This window comes from Desmodus rotundus, chromosome 4 (genome assembly GCF_022682495.2).
Source record: "Desmodus rotundus isolate HL8 chromosome 4, HLdesRot8A.1, whole genome shotgun sequence".
In the NCBI taxonomy this organism is placed as follows: Eukaryota; Metazoa; Chordata; class Mammalia; order Chiroptera; family Phyllostomidae; genus Desmodus; species Desmodus rotundus.
This window is the reverse complement of record NC_071390.1, coordinates 133,916,889-133,931,215: the sequence shown is the minus strand read 5'-3', so window position 1 is coordinate 133,931,215 and position 14,327 is coordinate 133,916,889. Positions and strand designations below refer to the sequence as shown.

The 14,327-nt window shown below is 36.6% G+C and overlaps 1 protein-coding gene and 1 non-coding gene across 3 annotated transcripts in view; both read right to left on the bottom strand.

The window, feature by feature from the left end:
- CFAP299 (cilia and flagella associated protein 299) overlaps nt 1–14,327 on the bottom strand; it is a 498,584-nt gene that overhangs the window by 130,040 nt on the left and 354,217 nt on the right. The window lies entirely within an intron of this gene.
- Nucleotides 6,286–6,409, bottom strand: LOC112296434 (U6atac minor spliceosomal RNA). The gene has a single exon (XR_002973891.2). It is a non-coding gene; the product is annotated as a U6atac minor spliceosomal RNA (small nuclear RNA).

The following is a 14,327-nucleotide window of genomic DNA, read 5'->3' as shown; positions in this document are numbered from 1 at the left end:
AAATGTGGATTTACCTCTTCATTGGTGGGACGTAAATAAATTCGGCATGTGCCTGATTCTTTGAAAAAGCATACATATCTGTGCTGACTTTGGTAAATTAAATTAAGAAATGTGCTTCAAAATAACTATAGGAGATAGCAGCATAGTATAATAGTAAGGGAAAGAACTTTAGAGTAAAAGACCTCTGGAGCTGGGTTATAGCTATGCCGCAGTGGCCGGCAACATCCTAAATGGCTCACAAGACTCCCACTCCCTGGTGTGCATATCTCTTACAGTGTGCTCCCTTTGAAAGTGGGAAGAACCTGAGAATATGGGATAACACTCCTGCAAGTAGTTATTATTAATCAGTTAACTTTGAGTTAAAAGGTAGAAAAGCCAGGTGGGCCTGACCTAATTAATTGAGCCCTTCGTAAAAAGACCAGACTATTCCTAAAGTCAGAAAGACTGGCAGTGTGAGCAGGCCAATGGAGGGACAGCACATAGAAGGACCTGAGAACAGCCTCTAAATGCTAACGTGTTCCCCCCTGACAGATGGCAGGACAACACGGACATCACTCCCACCCCAAAAAGAAATGAATTCTGCTAAGAACCTAAAGGAGTTGGGGAGTAAAAACGTCCTTAATTGAGTCTCCAAATAATGAGGCAGCTGGCTGACACCTTGATTCAAAGAAATGTGTCTTTGAAAGGAAAGAAAAAATAAACTTCAAATATGTATATATGTTTTGTTATACATGTATATGAGCAGGTAAAAAAGTGTAAAGGATACACACCTCTGTATCTGGAGGGGATGTTTGGAAGTGCAGAGATATTAATTCGGTTTTATATGTACCTTGTTCTGTTCTTAAAAAGAGGAAGAGAGATCTTTGCAATGGCAGAATGCTTAGCAGAACTGTCTCCTGCAGTTATGTGATAAGCTGAGCTTTTTTAATCGATAAACTTGGACATACAATTGAGGAAAAGTAAAGCACTGCGCTGAAGGTGCTGCCTAGGTTCTTTCTGCTGCTTATAGTAAAATGCCAAAAGCAAACAAAATATAACCAGAGACATTGAAATTAAGGACATTGTAACAATAGCCACAGGGGAGTGGGGAGGGGATAGTGGGGAGAGGGGTCTATAGGAGCTACTATAAAGGACACAAGGACAAAATCGAGGGGGAGGGTAGAGGTGGGGGAGGGAGGTGGAACTGGCTGGGGTGGGGTGGAGGGAAGGGGAGAAAATGCAGACAATTGTAACTGAATAAAAATAAATAAATAAAATTAACAAAAAAGATTCAATTCAAAAGCTATTTCAAGAGATAAGGAGTAACCATGCAGATCTCAACCAAACTAAAGGACCTCTAAGAAGAGGAGCCAAAGAGAAAGAAGGGCGTACCTCAAAACGAGTTGTAGGTATGGAGCTTTTTTTTTGTTAAGCAAATGCCATGGAAAGCTATGGAAGACCCAGATAGTTTCAAGCTTGACCTGAAAAGGACAGAAGAAATACAAACAAAAGGAGATTTTCAAACCACACCCCCTACACACACACATGCAACTTTCTTACTGCAGGAAGCAGACTAATGAGTTACTACTCAATTGCAAACATGCGCTACTTTTCACAAAAAGGAAGGGTGACTTAGAGGATGAAATTAAGTCCCCAAAGGGTGGAATGAAAAGTCACAAAAAATTATTCAGTCTTTACAAATTTATCAAGAAACTCCCATTTGCCAACTGGATTAGGAAACTGCTTTGGACAAGTGACTCCTTTTTACCTTCCATTTTCCCCTGCCCCCGCTCCACTTTTTAAAATTTAATCTTCATTGTATTGTTTTCCATTACCATTTAGTCCCCTTATATCCCCCTCCCCCCAGAAATTACCACACTGTTACCCATGGTCCAGGAGACCTTCTTTGCTCAATCCCTCTACCCCCTAACTTCCCCCATCTCTTCTGGAGCCAGAGTGTTTATAACTATAACCCTGTGCCTGTCTCACCATGCATGTTGGGAGTGCTCAGGGCAGATAACTTGCCTCTTGGATTTTGTAGGTCTACAGGTGGAGAGGAATTGAGCCCCAGGTGTTGTTGTATTTATGGATTATAGTAGGAGCCCCATCTGTACCTCATTAAGATGATTTAGATGATGAGTTGTTTGTTTGTTTGTTTTTTTACTTTAAGGAAATTTAGATACAGTTTGGGGCTTGACCTAATGAGGTTGTGAAATTTACATTTCAAGGTTGCAGTTTGGGAACACAGCTGATGCCCTGAAGAGATGAGTCTTTGAGAACCTAGGAAAGGGTCAGTGTTTTTCAAGGTAAGCAGAATTTCGAGAGGGCCTTCCAGATTTCTGCCCCCTAGTATACACACCCTGCGTAGTTGCCTCCTTTCACATGTGGGTGGGACCTGTGAATATGATGGAATAGTAGCTCATTTTCAGGTTAAGTTTTATGCCAAATGGCGATGGGATTGTCACTCAGTGATTGCCTTACATTATATAAGACTCCATCATAACAGTTGATAGAGGCATTTGGAAGTTAGAGGGAGGTATCAGCTCCCTAAGGCTTGGAAAAAAGCAAACACTGTGAGCTGCCTGTTGTAGTCAGCTGGCACGGAACTGTGGACAGCCTCTAGGTGCAAAGTGTGGTCCCCAGCCAGCAGCTAGCAAGAAGACTGGGAGCTTAGGCACCGCCCTGAAGAAAGGAATCCTGCTAACAACAAAAGAGCTTGGAAGATATCCCCAGGCCTCAGATAAGAATCACCCTGGGTTAAAACCTTGACTTCAGCTTGGTGAGACCCTGAGCAGGAGATAACCTGTGCCTGTACTTCTGACCTATAGGGCTGTGAGATGATAAGTGGGAATCATTTTAAGCCACTGAGCTTATGGTTATTTGTCACCTGGTGATATAAATCTAATATAGCACTAATGAGCTAAGTCACCTTTAGCAAAAGTTCTGTAACACACTGAGTAATAGTTTCTGCATCGGTGAAATGGGATCATAATATCTACATCATATCATATTATATTGAATGAAATAATTCTTACTAAGCCTAAGTAAAATGTCAGGAACCTAGTAAGCACTCAACAGTATCTACATATCATTATTTCCAAGAAAGTTCCCAAACCTTAAATTTTTCTTTTAACTGACTATATTGGAATATATCCAAAAATGTAGCCTAAGGTAATGTAATCTGCTCTGCTCACCTACTCATTCTCCGCCGTTGGAAAGCACATCACGGATCAAAATCCTGCACATCACAGATCAAATTCCAATGTCTCCTTCTGCCTAAAGCTTTGCTTAGATCCTCCCAGATAGCATTAATCAGCCTACCCTCTGAATGACCACAGTATGGTGTCCAGCACAAGTAACACCCCTTTTTCATTACAACATCTTTTATTACAAAATCATAAGCATGTGATTCTGTGACATAACAATATCACACTCAAGTATACCATATAGCATTTTAGGTGAAGTGTTCAAATTAAAACTATGAATTATTACACACATATTTTTACCCTGAAATATGGTAGTAATACCACACCACACTCAAGCAGGCGCTACTTCTGCAGGACCCTGTATATGATATTTGAGTTCTACTTACAGCATATTTCATCCTTTCCTGTATTTGGCTGCTTGCATGTCTATATTCTCCTCAACTGGCAAGCCCTTTTTAAATCAGTTGTATTCTTGGTATCTATGTCTTGGACTTTTGACCCCAGAATCTAACAAAGGGCCTGCTACACAGTGGAAACTTAATAGGTATTGAACTGAAATGAATCACCAGAAGGGAATGCTACACAATGAATTAGTTAATGACAAAAAAAAAAAGTGGTTTCCTACATACTTGTAAAGGTTAAATGTTGAACTTATTTTGTCAAAGCAAATACAATGTACCTGGTGAATAATAAATTTTCATGTTTCAAATACAAATCTATCTTTCATGCTGCTACTAATTTTGTCTAGTTTTTATACGGCATGGAACAACCAGATAATTTATAAAGTTCAGTTAAAAATCAAAATGTTTTATTCATCTTGTATGAATATAATGTCTCCTAGATGGTAGATGGATTGAAGTTTTTTTGTATTTCCACTGATTTTTTGTCTTATTATTGTTGAACAATCTTCTTCACTTCAGGTTAAGCCATTTATACTTGAAACAATAAACAGATACAATTTATTACTAGCCAATGTCTTCTTATTTCTTAGGTGTGCCCCACAATTTCTTGAGCACATCTGTGGAACCCTCTGTGCTTTTCAAAAGCTGTTTCAGAATCTTAGGTGTCATTAAGAAATCTATTCAGTTATTAATGATTCATCTTCCCCAAAGGGAATAAAATAGGTGCCAATACTGTTGATGGCACTCTGGACCTCATTTAAGAAAGTGCTCTCACTTGCAAAATTGAAAGAACTAAATATACTTTTACATCCAAGGCAAACAAATTGGGTATAACCAGAAATACTGAATTTTGCTAGAAATTACAGCATTGGTTTTTAAAACAGAAATGCTAACATTAATTTGACAAATATGTATATAAGGCAACTAAAAGGAAATAATAATTAACTAGTGAGACAAAAATAGTCTATTTTGATAAAGAAGGGTTGTGCTTGACAAATAATAAGTGGAAACATCAACTCAAGTTCTTCCAAAGAATGAAAATCATCCAATAATAGAGCAATAAATCAGGTAATAAAAGTCATGAGGGATACAACTGAATACTGAAAATAATACTAAGCCAGTTATTGCTTTTATTATGTTACTTAGGGCTTGTAGAGATGTAACATGACTCATATCCGCTTAAAACTAAAATTTACTGTTTTAAAACACACACACAAATTTAACAAACTGACTTTTCACTTAAGATTCTTAACTCAAAGAGTTAAATAAGAATAAGGCAATGGCTTCATAGCAATTTGCAAAGCAAAATTTAATAAGATCTGGCAACATTTCAGTTACTTAGGCCTCAAACACAAAACCTCATTTCTAGCGTGCTATCTGGGACTCACAAAATCCTAACGTTTACAATGCTTTGTATTTCGGTTGTTCGGTTGGTTCTAATTTGTGTGGTATGGTAAACAGAGCAGAGGAACTAGAGTCGAAAGGCCTGGGGAAGTCACAAAGTCTTTCAGAGACTCAGTCTTACTCCCTGTAAAAGAGACCCCATAAATGATATAAAACTAGTCTTTGATCATTGCCAATGATTTCTACTGTAACTGTGTAGGGAGGATAAAATTCAATTACATTAAGCATTTAAAATAAGCATATTATTTCCCATATATATTTTATATTTGTATAAGGAGAGTCTTAAAAAGTTTAGCTGAGTCTGGAATTCTAGCGTAACATTTTTTGTCCCTATGAAAGTTGAAGCTCTTTTCTTCAACTATGAAGTCTTCAGGAAGACAATTTCCAAAAGGGGCGGGCAGCAAAGGGTGATCTGCAGCACTCCTAACAACTGGTGTGGTGGGGCTTTTATTCCTGAAAGGGAATCTAGCAGCATATCATTCACCACAGTACAGACTTCAAAGGTCCCAACTCCTCTCCTCAGGTGAGTTCCAGACTTCATCTCCTGTTTCCATACGAGCATTAAACTTACGCTCCAACTTACTGACATCAAAATTACCAACTCCCTTCCCACCACGCTCCACAACCTACTCCCGGACCAGATGTATTAGTTGTTCATGAGCTTCTAGCTCCTGTTTACAATTACTGGAGTCATCCAAACCGAGACATTTTCAGAAGTCCAGGTACATTGGATAGCAGGACTATCCCAGGCAATATGGGATATCTATTACTTATTCCAAGTATCTTTTTTTCTTGTGTTTTTTTCCACAAGGTCATTTTTTGGTTTGAACATTTCCTCCCCTCAGCATTTCTATGCATACATGGGAAGTTTTTGTATGTTATCTTAGTGTATCAACCTGTAGGAAGGAAAATGTATATTTTCAATTTTTAAATCTTAACCTGAATTTATCAGAATTGTACCAAATGTAACATATGCATATCCCATTATGTTTTATACCAAATTACAAATACAACACCATTTTTGAAATAATTAATCACATATCCATTGATTTAAAATGACACATGTATTACATTTCAATCCCAAATACATAAACATCCATACACAATGTTAAATTCAAACACTAAAACCTGTTCTTTTTAATTTTTTAATGTATTGGTGTGACATGGATTAATAAAATTATATAGGTTTCAAGTAAAAAATTCTATAATATATTATCTGTACATTGTATTGCGTATTCACTATACAAAGTTAAGTCTATTTCCATCACCATTTAATCCCCTTTAACCCTCTTCTAGAAAAACGATGGTTAAAGAGCATGAAGTAGGTGGCAGTGCCTTAACCATACGCGTGTCCTTAGGCCCAAGAGCCTCTTCCACCCTTGAAGGGGAGTGCTAACCTTCTCTGCTTTCGTACGACACTGAATCTCTTCTTGTGTTTGCTCTACATCCCCATCAATCTGCTTTATCTACTTTTGTACCAGTGTCACGTTGATTTTTGTAGATTCAAAATTCACTTTATTATACAAGATCCTCTTACTTTCTCCTAACACAGGCTATCTACATAAAACAAACATTACAATAACCTTTAAAACTGCACAGAACATCCAATTGGTTAGTATAGAAATAGAGGAAAGCTTTTGCTATTTTTCTATATACACTGGAGTCATGTACTTTATTGCACACACATTTTAGTTTTTATAGCTTGGGTATCTGGCTCTAAGGTGAGCATTCTCTCTCTTCTCCCATACAGATACATCAATTTTTCAGCTTTGAGTAATGTAGCATATCACTGTAACTAGAGATTGGCCATGCTGATAATAGACACAGGAAGTAATGCACAATTGTGGCTTCTTTAGTTGTCTAACGCTAAGCAAAATTCCACTGCGGTTTGGTTTACAGGAGAGTCCTCTTATATTTTCCTTTGTATAAAAACAAATACCACAATAACGACCACCCAGAAGTAAAGGACTTGCAGCTCGGAGGATATAAAGAAAGAAAAACATTTGCTTAAACATATGTTCTTGTTTATATTATACTTTTAGACAAATTTAAATTGAGATTTAATAAGACAGTTCCTATCTGATTTAATTATTTCTAAAACATCTGCTGTGAGACTATGACACCGACTGAAACATAGTCTTATCTAGGATCAGAGGAACTTTTAAAAATTATGATCCTCAGTAACTAAATCACTACCAAACAGAGTATGGGAGCAGAACTAAAATTAAATGTATTTGTAAATATTTACCAAAAAAAAGTCCCCCGGTAATTTGTGTGTCACAAGTTAATCATTCCCCCGGAGGACTCAGTAGTCAGTAATTCTGTACATTTTCCAGTTTTCCCAGTTCACCGTGATCTCTCTCGGCCCAGGCACATTTCACATGGTACCTTCCTTTACCCTACTTCTCTCCCTGTCTGTCACATTTGCCTATCCGCCAGGTATCAGTTTAGAAGTCCAGTTACCTAGGATAGTTTCCCTGGTGAATTCTTCGGGAAGGGGCTCAGCTAGCTGCTCCAATTCTTACCTGTACTTCTCCTTCCACTTTTATTTTAATTCTTCTTATAATTTTGTTCCTGAAAATAAGTTGAATTTTGGGGAGTATGGGCATTTTTGTTTAGAGTTGTATATCCAACAACTAACAAGGAGACTGGAAAGTAGTTAAGTCATTATTAAATAAATTTTGAATAAATAAATGGATATGTAAATGACTAAAAAATAGCAGTGTGATAGTTTTATGCTATGTCAATTTAGCTAAACTGAAACTGTAACTCTCAGAATCCTGTTCTCTACATAGTTCTTGGTTACAGTTAGAAGGAAAACTTGCATGAGGTTTGGAGATTGGAAACGAAGCAGTAGCCACCGCACTTGGAATGCCATTGTGCTTCGAGGTGGGGGAAGTAGTGGCAGAGGACGTGGTGGGTCACAGACTGCCTTGCCGTCCCTTGCTTCCTGTTCACCTCTTCTTCCTTCTGGACCCCTAATATGAGGCGAGACCTCCAAAACTGGAATTTATTTATAAAAAATTGTCTACTTATTCTTACATATATAAACTTCAGTCACCTTCAAAGTACTCTCCATTTGATGCAATACACCTATTGAGACATTTTCCACTACTCAAAACAGTTTTGAACTCGTTGATTTTGATGCCTTTTAGTGTTTCTGCTGTTTTTTCTTCCACCTTTTCCACATTGGCAAAACATTTCCCTTTGAGGACTTTTTGTCATCCGGGGAAACTAACAAAAAAGTTGCCTGGGGCAGGATCAGGTGAATAGGGAGGGTGGGGCACAGGGGTCAAACTGTTTTTTGGTCAAAAAATTGCTGAACACTCAGACAGATGTAGGAAATATAGGCACGTGGCCTTATAAATCACCCATCATGAAATGGGCAAACACGTTGAGTCTTCAAAAAAAATTCACTGAAGCTGAACGTGGCCTCTCACAACAACCCCAACTGGCACACTGATACAGATGGGTTCCTAGAACACTCACCTAGTGGGGGAAGCCTGTACTACAAGGGTCCTACCCTACAGAAGATAAATCTGTTTTCTTTTGGGAGGGTCCTCCCTCATAACTCCTCAGCTTCATCCCCAACTCTGTTAGATCTTATTCCTATAATGAGTCTACTATTCCATAATTGTGATAGTAGTTCTGCTTTTCTGATAAAATCCTGCATGATACAAAGAGTGATAGCCAGTATTTCTCTCACTTTCATATTATTTCATACATGTTAGAAATGCTAAATATCAAAATTAAAGTGAGTAATTTTTATGAGATTTTCATTGTAGAAAAATATTGAACCAATTTGAAAATTTAAAAATACAATCTATTTTTATAAAGAGTTTACAGAAGTCATAAAATTGACTAAAACAGGGCAAGTTATGTCATGGCTTTTCTCGAGACATGTTGCATAGACTTGGGAAGAGGTTGTCTGCAGCTGTGGGCGCACTTATCCAAAACATAATCTCAAATAAAAAAAATGCTATGATATGATCTGGAGGGGGGCTTTATTTTAAAAAGAATTAAAGCTTAAGCCACTAGGTCCACATTCAGGTGAATAAAGCTATGGAAATTTAAGAATAAAATATGGAATAAAGTTATGGTTTTAATCAGGTTATTAAATAAATTCAGTGTAAAGGTTGTGTAAATCATCAGTATTTCTGTTTTTGTTAGATCCCTGTAACATTGACATCAAATTATTCCAGTTTGCTATGTTCATTAGGAAGGCTGTCTATAACAACAAAAACAATAAAACATTTCAAGTAAGAATGAAATATGGTGGTGTCGAACTCTAATTAATATACACTAGTCAGTGTTATTAGTTGGACCCCCCCTCTGACATTACTTAGCATAGATAAGACTAGTGGTTCAAATAAGAAAAATAACAATAAAACCAAACCAAACAAAAGATGACTTTGGTCAAATTTTTCTTCTATAGTTTTTTTTTTTTCTGTGTTTCTTTTGTTTTGTTCTTTTTTTCTTTTCTCTTTTTTATTTTTTAAATATATTTTATTGATTATGCTATTACAGTTGTCCCATTTTCCCCTCTTTACTCCCCTCCACCCTGCACAACCCCTCCCACCTGCATTTCCCCCTTTAGTTCATGTCCATGGGTTGTACATATAACTTTTTTGCTACATTTCCTATACCATTCTTAACCTCCCCCTGTCTATTTTGTACCTACCATTTATGCTACTTGTTCTCTGTACCTTCCCTGCTCTTCTCCTCCCACTCCCCCACTGATAACCCTCCATGTGATCTCCATTTCTGAGATTCTGTTCCTGTTCTAGTTGTTTGCTTAGTTTGTTTTTGTTGTTGTTTTTTTTTTAGGTTCAGTTGTTAATAGCTTTGAGTTTGTTGTCATTTTACTGTTCATATTTTTGATCTTCTTTTTCTTAGATAAGTCCCTTTAACATTTCATATAATAAGGGCTGGGTGATAATGAACTCCTTTAACTTGAGTTCATAAGTTAAATTTAACTTATCTGGGAAGCACTTTATCTGCCCTTCCATTCCAAATGATAACTTTGCTGGATACAGTAATCTTGGATGTAGGTCCTTGCCTTTCATGACTTCAAATACTTCTTTTCAGCCCCTTCTTGCCTGCAAGGTTTCTTTTGAGAAATCAGCTGATTAATGAGAACTCCTTAATCATTCTCATTATTTTAGAACTGAAATGATTAAAATCCAGGCCATGATGTGTGCATTCTTGGAGCAGTACCAGTATTAGCTGCATATAACCACAAATGTCAACAACATTATTTTGTAAATAGACAATATATTTTAGGAAGTCATGAATTCTATGTTTATAATGGCAATGTCCATCCCTGGAATTTTTTACTGTTTGGCACACTTTTTTTCTCCTTGAAATATTCTTGATCTTGATAAATCTAGATACTTTATACATAGCGTAGGTCAACAAACATTTACTGTAAATTGGCAGATAAATATTTTAGGCTCTATGGGCCATGCATTTCTGTGACAACTATTCAACTCTGCTATTATAGCAGGAATCAGCCATAAATTGAAAACACTCGTTTCAATAAAACATTATTTATGGACATGAAATTTGAATGTCATATAATTTTTGTGTAATAAATATTATTATTCTTTTGATTTTTTTAATCAATCAAAAAATGTAAAAAACATTTTTAGTTTCTGAATGTACAAAAAAAAGTGGTGGGCTAGATTTGGCCTGTGGCCACAGTTCCCAACCCCTGACGTAATGTGCAGAGAAGCCTGTCAACTGCTTTTAGTTGCTGGATAGCAATCCTAAACTCATTGATGGTGGCCAGACATAAAAATAAAATCAGCTTAAATGTACTTTTATACCTAAAGAATGAACCATAATTAGTTTGTACAAGGATAAATAGATGTGGTAACACCAACAAATACAACCAGCCAAATATCTGAACAGAAAAAAGAAAATGGAAAGATTTGAGGCACAGAAAACAAAAAATAAAATTCACAAAGCCGCCTTGGCTGGTGTAGCTCAGTGGATGAGCACAGGCCTGCGAAGCAAAGGGTCGCTGGTTCGATTCCCACGGTCAGGGTACGTGCCTGGGTTGCAAGCCAGGTCCCCAGTTCCCAGTTGGGGGCATGTGAGGGGCAACCACACATTGATGTTTCTCTCCTTTCCCTCTCTTTCTCCTTCCCTTCCCCTCTCTCTAAAAAAAAAAAAAAAAAAAAAAAAAAAATTCACAAAGCCACACACATTAATCTATCATACTACCTGATTTTCTGTTGGAGAATTGTTACAATTCATTCAAAACAGTGTTGTTCTCTACCTTAACTACAAAGCAGAGGCATATTGGTTCCCTTTGAAAAGATGTAATTCTGATGGACAACAAGGGGTCTCATAGAAGAAGGAGGTCTCCCTTCATTCCACAAACTTGGGTAACTGATATTTTTGAAGGTAGAAAGAGCACAGTCCACACAATAGAGCTCCCAGATATATTTCATGAGAGAAACTATGGGCAGTATGGTAGGACTGTCCTAAAACTGGACTAGCCCTTGGTTACCAAAAACATCAAAGGAAAGTAACAGGCCTGCTTGAGCCAGTCTTTTTTATTTATTCATGTAAAAGTACAAAAATACTTGCTAGTAAAATGAATTAAGCGGCTGTTTCTGCTGGCCACAGAGTTTTAATGAAAACTGCAATGCTCAGTACACAAGAATTCCAGCTTAGAAAGGGAGGCTTAGAGTTTCTTAAGCAATGACAAAGATCTATCTGCGATCTACTATTAATTGGATTATGTTGGATTTCCACCTCCCATTCAGTTCAACTTCACCTTTCATTATCCACTTTATCACCCTGAAAAGTAAAGGGTGAACTTAATAACTGAATGTAGAATCTTCTTAGCAGTCTTCTAAGTATATTTGTTCTACATGATTTATGGTCCTTTAATTTCATTCTCAAAATAATTTGTCATAATACATAATTGAGAAAACATTGAAGAATATTTTGAAAATCAATCAAATGAAATGGAAGTAAGGTCTACATTTTAATGCCCTATGAAGAACTTAATATTTCTTAGTCATGATTTGTTTTTGGTTGTTTCTTTTCTTTTGCTTAGATCCACCTCGAAAGGAGATAATTTTGTATTTAGCCCAATGCCAATTGATTCTACTCATCTCTCTCAAAGAGCAAATGATGTCACATTTTGATTCTTTGTATTAAAAAAGTCAGACAAAAACTGTAGGCAAATAGCATCTGGACTATTAGACTCTATCTCTCTTTCTATTGACCTAGACAAATCTCAGACTGCCCTGATCTCTAGCACTAAGATTCATGTTGCCTCACAACAGTTAATGACTTAAAAATGAAAGTCTGGTTCCACCCAGAATGTAGAAAGAAGGAAAGAGGAGTATCATTGCTGCTCTTATGACAACAATAATACCTACAGCAGTTTACAAACACAAATTTTCTTGAAAATTTCACCAGGGAATTGAAGTCACAAATTAACTAGCATGAAATCCAAGGAAAGGAAGACTCTGCAAAGACTGGCAGGAATACAAGCACTTGCTTACCTGGAGCAGATATCAGTGAAAAAATAGAAGAAGAATTCAGCTAAAATTTTTAACAAATTACTGAATAGCTGTGGGATAGCAAGAGATATATAACACTTTGGAACCACAGATGCAAGGGAAATTCCTACCAGTTATCAGGCTCTCATGATCAATAAGCAAAATTAAGATTAGAAGGCAATATTCTTAATCTGACAAAGAAGATTAACAAAAAGATTAAAGCGTATTCCATAGTCAGTGATAAGTAACTCTTTCCTTCTAATATTATGAACAAGATATGGATGCCAACTACAAGCACTTCTATTCAAACTACAGTGAAGAGAGACTCGTCAGTAAAATAAAGGGAAAAGAGAAAAAAAAGTGGTATTTATAAATCTTAGAAGGTAAAAATGATAGTCCATTTGTATATAATATGGTTGTGTATATAGAAAGTGCAAAAGAAAAAAGTTAAAGTAAATAAGTGAGTTTAACCATTTGTCTTGATAGAAAGTTAGCATTAAAATATGTGCATAATAATGAAACTCGATCACCAACTTATGACATACACAAAAGTAAATTCAAGGTGTATAAAAGACTTAAATATAAGTCATAACACCATAAAAGTCCTAGAGGAAAACATTGGCAGGAAAATCTCAGACATTCCACACAGCAACATCCTCACAGACACGTCCCCTAAAGCAAGGGATATAAAGGAAAGAATAAACAAATGGGACCTCATCAAAATAAAAGCTTCTGCATGGCTAAAGAAAACAGCATTAAAATAAAAAGAGAACCAACACTATGGTAAAACATATTTGCCAATGATACCTCAGACAAGGGCCTGATCTCCAAACTATATAAAGAACTCACATGTCTGAACTCCAGGAAGACAAACAACCCAATTAAAAAATGGGCAAAGGACTTGAACAGACACTTCTCCAAGGAAGACATACAGAGGGCCCAGAGACATATGAAAAGATGCTCAGCATCACTAGCCATCACAGAGATGCAAATTAAAACCACAATGAGGTACTATCTCACACCAGTCAGAGTGGCCAACACAAACAAATCAACAAACAAATGTTGGAGAGGATGTGGAGAAAAGGGAACCCTAGTACTTTGTTGGTGGGAATGCAGACTGGTGCAGCCACTGTGGAAAACAGTATGGAATTTCCTCAGAAAACTAAAAATGGAACTGCCCTTTGACCCAGCAATTCCACTACTGGGATTATACCCTAAGAACCCTGAAACACCAATCCAAAAGAACCTATGCACCCAATGTTTAAAACATTATTTGGAAGAAAAAAAAAAGTCCTAAATAAATGGAAGCAAATATTGTACTCATAAATTGAAAAGGCCATTTTTTACAGGCTCTAATTTTCTCCAAATTGCTCTATACAGTCAATAAAATTCAAAATTCCATATTTTTTGGTGAAAATTGGCAAAATGACTATAATGCAGTTATTAATATGCAAAGGTCAAATAACGAAGACAACTGTGAAGAATAAGATGGGAGAGAATTTACTCTGCCTCATATCAAGACTTTTTATAAGCTTATATTAATTCAAACAGGAGTGTTTATGCAAGAACAGACAAAAAGATAACCAAATAGAGAAGAAAGAGAAATAGATCTACATAAACAATCATTTCATTTGCAAGAAAGGTGCCTCTGAAAGAAGGGGAGAAAGCCCAGTTGTTTTAACAAATTGTTCCAAGTCCAGGGAATATCCTTACAGGGGAAAGAGAAATTAAAACCTGACCTCCCTACCTGATATAATACACAGAAATCCACTCTACGAGGTTGGTAAACATACAGAATAATGTGGAAGAATATC